We start from the raw sequence: 8505 nt of genomic DNA, 5'->3' as shown, positions 1-8505 counted from the left end.
ATGAGTTTTGTCAGAGACTGTTTATGAAGAGAGCACTCACTCTCTCAGAATTTCGGGGTGGCACTGCAGCCAGATTTCACACAGGGGGCGATCTCCAGCAACCGTAGAAAAGTGCTGAATGAATGGGAGTCAATGGAGCTGGCCAAAATAACTTTTTTTTCTCGGTGTAGAAGCTGTATCTCTATGTCCCCTCTAACTCATAATCCTATATTTTACGTCCACATTTTTTTTCTAAATTGCTCACGATTGTGCGGTCGTAAATGGGTATAATGTCCACTTAATTTTAGCATCATTTTTTTCAGAAGCTCACTGGTATTTCATAGGCTATATTATAGAACTATATATTTGGTGCATTTCTTTGTTTATTTCATGCAGGTGGTGCATTATTTTGTCTCAACAAATTAGCCACATCATTTCAAGTTGCTATGGAGAGCCATGGGCCCAGGGCCGGATTATCCATAAGGGCCAGTGGAACAGTGCCCAGGGACACCGACCAATTACAGCGAGCTAGGGGGCACCACATGACACAAACTTCATAAATATTGTTCATATAAGGGGCCACCTGCCAGGTGTAGAGCCCTGGGGCACCACAGTGTCTTAATACAGTCCTGTATGGGCCTACAAATTCTTAACACTGCGGCACAGTGGGTTTACATACAGTGTGCTTGACGGCCGTCGTGATCACAGCAATGCAGCCGGCCGACCAATCCAAACGCAGTGTGTGAAGCCACTCGTGAAGTAATATTGACAATAAAGACGTATTTTACAAGGATCCAGCGAGTTTAAACATTCAAACTAAGTGCTGTTTGAAAGGATAATTTATCCTGCCTTTGGGAAAAATAAAATGAAACGATGATACCAATTCTCTCCCAAAGCAATGGCAGCATCTGTGGTTGAGCTCCATGGGACCCCATTCATTCTAACAGCCTCTGTGCTCCTTGGCGCTCCTCTGCGCTGTCTGGATGGCGCCACTTAGTGGACAGTACCACCCGGAAAAAGTTGCGAGATTACTCTCTCGTATTACCCATAGATCCTCTCTGATTGCGGTTATCTTCATTGGCAAATAGGTGCATTCGATATGTGTCAACGCATGTATGCGCATTTAGACAGCAATGCACCCTGGATGGAAAATGCTGCATGACGGTTAGATTTCCTGTCAAACTTCGAAATTTCGTCGACGTTGCGTTGACGAGGTGACATGTCACATGGTGTAAAACTATCGCGGGATGAATGCGGCTGCAGTCAGATCTTGCAACCTCTGCAGTTGCTTATCCCCTTCAACGCTCGTCGGCGGACTGCCTCCGAGGTCACGCGCCCATGAACTGGTTGGTCAACAACTCACTCACGTGTGTATATGGGTCTTGTCTCACACCTCTACACAAGTTTGCGCAGGTCCCCACTTCAGCTCCTCCTCACTGCCTGTCCCCCCACTCCTCACACGTGGTGTGTTAGTAGAGCAAACCGGTGCGAGCTCATCGTCTTGTTCATATTTGTGGCCGACTTTAAATGCGCTGTATTTAATAACACCCACACCGTGACAACAAGTTCTCGCTCACGTGTTTCCGTCAACGTTGGTCGACAGCAACAAAGTCGTATGGGCTTACTGTCTTTAAATTGTTCGGCTCCGGCCCATGGTCCAGTCTAAAAACACTGAAGGTTTAGGGGTCCACAACACATCTACTGGACCACAACTACAGCGCAACCTTAACTGAAACTGCACAACGACACATAACCATCCTATGATGTCACCCATGCTAACCCCCTAACTCTAGGTGCATTAGTGTGTTAATCAGCCTGTGAGAGGCTATGTCAGGGGTGGGGAATCGTTTTCATTCGAGGGCCACATAGTCCTCCAAGGGCCGCACTATGATCACAAACCACTATTTCCCCCTGTAGTTTAGGCCTATATTGAAGGTGGCCACCTTTACAACAGACCCCGCCTTCACTAGGTCCCTTGAAAATGTAACTTAATTATATTGTAACTGTAATTTCTAAGATTCCTTTACAAAATACGACATATTTCATGTGAAACTGCATAACAATAAAATTATATCGGGGGCAGACAAGTAAACGGCCCTCGAGACATAGGTTACCCACCCCTGGCCCTCGAGACATAGGTTCCCCACCCCTGCGGCCCTCGAGATATAGGTTACCTACCCCTGCGGCCCTCGAGACATAGGTACCCCACCCCTGTGACCCTCGAGACATAGGTTCCCCACCCCTGGCCCTCGAGACATAGGTTCCCTACCCCTGCGGCCCTCGAGACATAGGTTCCCCACCCCTGGCCCTCGAGACATAGGTTCCCCACCTCTGCGGCCCTCGAGACATAGGTTCCCCACCCCTGGCCCTCGAGACATAGGTTCCCCACCCTACACACATTGGAGTGGCCAGCTCCATTAGCAACTTAGTGGCTAGCTCACCGGCTGTGGATGTGCTCTTGTAACTGAGTCCAACGAGCAGAGTGTGGCGTGGAACATTAGTAAACTTCCCTCCCGAAGCCTCATACAGTGCGGTAGCGTTGGGCTATCAGACTGGCCCTTTAGCTCAGCAGTCTCGTACTGTGACTCCCATTGCTGAGCCCATGCATTGACAAGGTGGTGAGTTCGCGGCCCGAGGGGGACGGACTGCGCAGGAACACCTCTGTTACATTCTCAGGTGTCCCTCCATTGGGCCAGGGGGGGTTCACTCACAGAACTAGCTACTAGCCACAACTGGCTAACCCTAATCCTACCTAAGTGCAAAATGAATGGGTGTCAATGGAGTTTTCTACTATTATAATTTTTGTGATTTTTAATAATTTTTTGCCCTGAAATATTGATATTCAGTTTAAAGCTAGAAATGATAAGACCTCATTTGAGTAGCGTTTCGATCATTTTGTGCCACTAAATTTGTATATACTGGGTCACAAAGCTCAATTTATTCAGGCCAAACCCATAAACATTAGCAGGATGCTAGCGAGTACAGGTCGAAATCTTCTTCCCTGCTGAAAAACTAAACACCTGAAAGATTTGACAATACAGCCTATTATTAAACACCAGCCATAATGCTTACCAGGAATATTTTGTTGATGACATTTGTGACTGGAAATTGCCATAGTAATGTATTTAGCATATGGGCTCCCTTTTCCATTCCATACATTTTCCCACATGAAGGAATTACCAACACTCGCCAACTAGTGGACACTCAATAAGAACTGCAGTATGCATGCAAAGCTAACTGGCTAAAATGGGAACCAATCAGACTGAATCTTCTCCCTTGTTCTAATTTCTCTGATTGGGCTCACCTGCTGACCTTTCTTGACCTTTTAAATGCCAAAGAGACCCATGCTGTGTTCCATTATTCACCCTCTGTACTGTGTACCTTGTTTGAGTGCAGTGAAGTACCCTTTCCACCCTCCGCAATTCACGAGGCGAGTACATTCCGATTCCCGTTCTGTCTGATACACTTAACGGAAATGACGGTTGGCCGCGTGATATCCGAGTTTACCAACCGCCAATATGCAATTCAACACGGAAGGCACTGTTCCTTATGCTAACACTTTTCAAAGTTACCCCTGCCTCTAATACACATGGTGATTGTCTTTGGAATCAAAACTATGCTGTTATCACGGAGATTCAACCGTTTGACAGATCTGGCACTCAACTACGTCACAAACATGGCGGCCGTTGAGTGCGAAAAGTGTACAGTAACACCACACTTCGAAAAATGGCCGTTTTGGGGGCGTTATCCGGGTAATTTACAGTACACTTTACCGTCGCGATTAGAAATGGAACACCCTGCGTACCCAAACACAGTGCGGAAAGGGCGGTAAGTACGGGTAATGGAACACAGCACCAGTGATCAGCCGGGGCCCCCTTGTGATAGGAGTCTTGGCTGGAATCTAGCGGTAAATATGATGCATTCCCCAGAGGTAGGACCTTCCCAATAGGCAACAAGGAGTCAGCTACCTCCCACTTGAAAGCGTTCCAACCAAAGAGACTTGAAACAAGAGGGCTTACTCACGTCATAACAGCGTAGTAGGAAATGATGGCGAGGGGAGTACGGAAATGTTATTCACTGTGGAACAGGTCATAGGACAGCGTGAATGTCTGTCAGCTGTCCTTAATTACCCCCAGCAATTACTGCTGACCAACAGCTGCCGTTACTTGGCCACAAATTATCCATCATGGTGTCGCCCCCACTGACCATGTGCAAGGGAGTACGAAAATGGCATCCATCGCACCCACTGACCAATGACCATGCGCAAGGGAGTTAATTTTCCATCCACTCGTGTCCTCAGGCAACGCCCCCGTACTACACCGTGGCCAATGCATTCCCCGCCAAGAGATTGTTCTTTCTCTTGAGTTTCTTTGGTTCCAACCAGCAAGCTAACCAAACTGCAACCATGGAGGGACAAAAATACATATCCACTTCTCAAAGATGTCAGCAATGTAAACAATGAGGTGTAAACAACATCATGCGCTTTTTTTCATGTAGCAGCATTTCATCTTTGAAAGAGGCAATGCCAATAACTACACCTCAGAAAGGTTCATGGGCGGTTTTGTAACTGTTAACCTGTCCAAATCAACTCTATTTGTCCATAGAATGGTGATTGCTGAGTAATGTGCAATATAAACTATTCCTAACACTGTGGGCTGCCATTGCTGTGATGACATCACGATTATCAATGGGACGAAGTCCATTTGCTTTGCTTCTGCCCCAGCTCGCGACTTGAACATTCCGCTTCAACAGACGTTCCAATGCATTTCAGCAATTAGGAGGTCAGAAACATCCCATCTCCCAACCCTGGGGAATGCACCAATAGACCTGTTCAGAGTCGACGTCACAGACATCATATATGAAGACTAGATGCGTCGTCCGCGTTCCCGTCATGCAAGCCGAACGTCCGTGCATGGCGGCCATGTTAGCGCAGCCTGCTGGCTCAACCAGTTGCAGTGAGTTTTTGGTGTTGTATACTCTTCAGATGGCCATAATTCCCTCAAATTTATTTCGATTTTCGAAAGGGTTGGTTTCTTACACAGTATAAAAAATTCCAAACGAAAGTATATGTTGATACTGCATAGTGATGCATATCCACATTATTATTATATTATATAACATTATATTATAATGTTCATAGGTCTAAAATCGTGTATAATATAATTCAGTAGGCTTATTCAGGTAATTAAATAGATCCCATAAACAAATGCACAAAGTAATCTTTTATATTTTCAGTAAAATAACAAATAAACGTTCACTTTCGTCAACATTCTACTTTGGTTTCGACAGCTCCACCTTGTGTTCAAAATGAGTCGTGACGCTAAAGCCATCCAGATAGAATTAACTTGTTGCGCTCTAGGCTACATCTCTCTTCCAGTACGTCATCTCTGTCGTCTATAATTTGATGCAATGAATATATCCATGCCGTCAACGTAATACACAGCAATGATTAAAATGTGTATTAGCTGTAGGTCTATCTAATTTTTTGGACAAATAGGTTAAGTGGGAAGCATAGGCCTATTAGGCTACTCTCTTGGGCGTTTTACCCCAGTCTACACTTAAGTTTTAAGGAGCCCTACCATTTATAAACACGTGTCAATATTTCAGCGTAGCAACAGAATACATTTTTAAGTATCCCAACGTTTCAACTGTTCAGTTTACTTCAGGTGTAACGGAGGGTCTGTGGAGAGTTTAGGCTGCTCTAATATGGCCAACCTGTGCGGACGTGCTTGAAATACGCGATGACGTATCTAGTCTTCATATATGATGTCTGTGGTCGACGTGGTCATGAATGCGTGCGCATCGTTGACTCAAACACACCAGAGATATTGGAAGGATATTACGAGAGACTCCAGTTTTCTGGGTGGTACTGCACTCTAGGGGGAGTGCAGACTCCATTCAGAAAGAACGGGCTGCTGCGCTCAGAGCCGTATCTCGACAGCGGCTACTAGGAGAACTGCAGACATGGGTAAAATCGGGAGTGGTGATTCGCTCGCAACCAATCAGACAGTCAGAGAAGAACGCTAGGCTGCGAAACCACGTGTTCTTCACGTGCGTTGCATTAATGCAAAAAGCTCGGTCTGTATAGGGTTAACAAAAACATTGCAGTCCTATTGATTAAAGGTGCACTGTGTGGACAGAATAGGTATTGCATATGCTTCTCATTGAAATTGTGTTGCATATTGCCAAATGTTATCTTTTCATGAATAAACTCAGCAATAAACTAGTATTTACTAGTATGACCAAAGCTCAGTAAGTTTTGCAGCTAAAAATGTCTATTTTTGGAAATGAAAAATGGCGGATCATAGACCCCTTTTCATGTATGAAAAGTGCAATTTTCCCGGGCATATCGAATGCTTTGAATTTGTTGGTGGTGGTAAGTATTTCTTAAAAACGTAACATTTGAAAATGGGCATCATGGATTCTGGAAATGACCTACTAAAAATATTACCCGTTGCTTTAAGGATAAATCTTTTTTTTCCATGTAATACTTTCACATACAAATGCAGAATATGGAATGGAATATATGTAGGCCTAGACTTCACATGTCATTGCAAGTCATTGCAAGCTGCAAGTCAAGTGAAGTCTTGAGTCAATAATGCTTCAATTATTCCGTAACATGCATAGACTATAGCCTACTATTGGTGTTGAATGAATGAATGAATGAATGAATGAATGAATGAATGAATGAATGAATGAATGAATGAATCTTAATTGTCCACAAGTGTGGAAAGTTGTCTTCAGTTTCACCACGTAAGAGACATATAAAACAGGTGAGACATACACCTTTAGAGGCATTACACATGTACACTCCATGTCATGAAAAAAATAATCAGGAATATACTCTAATAATCTTTTATCACTGCATTTACACTGCGTTGTCACTTAAGCCAGACCCAGCCCTTTACCCAATACTGCAGTTACTCTCAAACTGTGGGCCGGGACCCCTGGTGGTCTGCAATGCTTTTCCAAGTGGGCATTGAAATCATTTTCTGAAACATCAAATGTTTTGCTCCTGGGTTATTTGAGTTGCACTGCTTATTGGGTCAGAGGTGGGCCCCGAACATTTGTGAAAATCTCAGGTGGGTCGGGCCCCAAGTTGGAAAAGATTGGGAACCCTTGCAGTACTGTATTGTTTAGGCTATTGGCAGTACAACAGAAGTACAGCATTACAAAAAAGTTTCCGCTCTGGTTGTGGCGACAGCCAGGGCTCTAAATGCACTTGGAGATGTTTATACGGGTCAAAGTGGCTCATAGTAAGTTGGTCTTTTCTACCAGTTTTCACCTGCATTTGGCCGGTTGGCTGGTGTTAGAGTAGGGTTCAGTAGAGTAATAGGCCATTAATCCCGGAGAAAATGAAAGTGTCTGTCATCTTACACAAATTCAAAACATACAAAGACCTTTTACACATTATATACATCACATAATATACAGGGCAGTCATGAGTAAGCAGTTAGGGCGTCAGATTTGTAGCTCAAAGGCCGGCTTGACTCCTGACTCGCCAGGTTGGTGGTGGGGGGGGGGGGACTAATTAATCTGATCCCCCCCATCCTCCTCCATGACTGAGGTACCCTGGTACTGTCCCGCCACACTGCTCTCTTGGGGCGCCATTGAGGGCTGCCCCCTTGCATGGGTGAGGCATAAATGCAATTCCGTTGTGTGCAGTGTTCACTTGTGTGCTGTGGAGTGCTGTGTCACAATGACAATGGGAGTTGGAGTTTCCCACTGGGGCTTTCACTTTCACTTTTTTATACACATTATATTATGGTTTTGGTATTTATAGTATTATATTTAGAGCCCTGCGGTGTCAGTATATTAACCGATCAAGAAAATGCGAACCACATCTACTGCTGAGCAGTGAAATTGGCTGTGGCGCGCGCCGCCGGACCAGGTCTGACCGGAGGAACAAGTTCGCACATGATTTTAGAGCGCGAGATAACACAAGGTAGAGAAGACAGAGCGCCCATTCCATCCGGCAACTCAAGGCAAATAATAATATTGCAACGACGCCGCTGGGGTACGCTCGTGGGCAAATATTACACAACAATGTCTCGCGCGCCGGGATGCGCTATGGGCAAACCAAACCAGGGCGTTAACTAACTAAACAGCTACAGCTTTGAACGATATGACTCAAGCATTTACCTCAAGCAACTTCATGAATAGGCTATATTATCACCATGTGTCATCAAACCATGTGTAACCTTGTTCAACCTCAACACACCGTACAAATTAAGATGTGTTTTTTTCTAATCTAGATAGTAGAGAGTAGAGTATCAGTTATTAATCCCGAGGGAAATTAAGGTGTCCAGCATTCATACATAAATAAACCTACAGAAAAACAGACATAACACCCATCATTGCACTTATATTATACCTCTCTAAATCTTCCATTTCCAGGTTCCATGTCTTCCCTGCGTGTTGTGTTCCCCGTCCCCCTATGTTGTCTTGCTCCCCTAATTAATTAATTAATTAACTCTAGCCGAAGCTTGTCTGATTTAGAAAATAGAAATGTGATGATAAGCAACA

The sequence above is a fragment of the Engraulis encrasicolus genome, chromosome 11 (genome assembly GCF_034702125.1).
Source record: "Engraulis encrasicolus isolate BLACKSEA-1 chromosome 11, IST_EnEncr_1.0, whole genome shotgun sequence".
Taxonomy (NCBI): Eukaryota; Metazoa; Chordata; class Actinopteri; order Clupeiformes; family Engraulidae; genus Engraulis; species Engraulis encrasicolus.
This window is presented reverse-complemented; position numbering follows the sequence as displayed.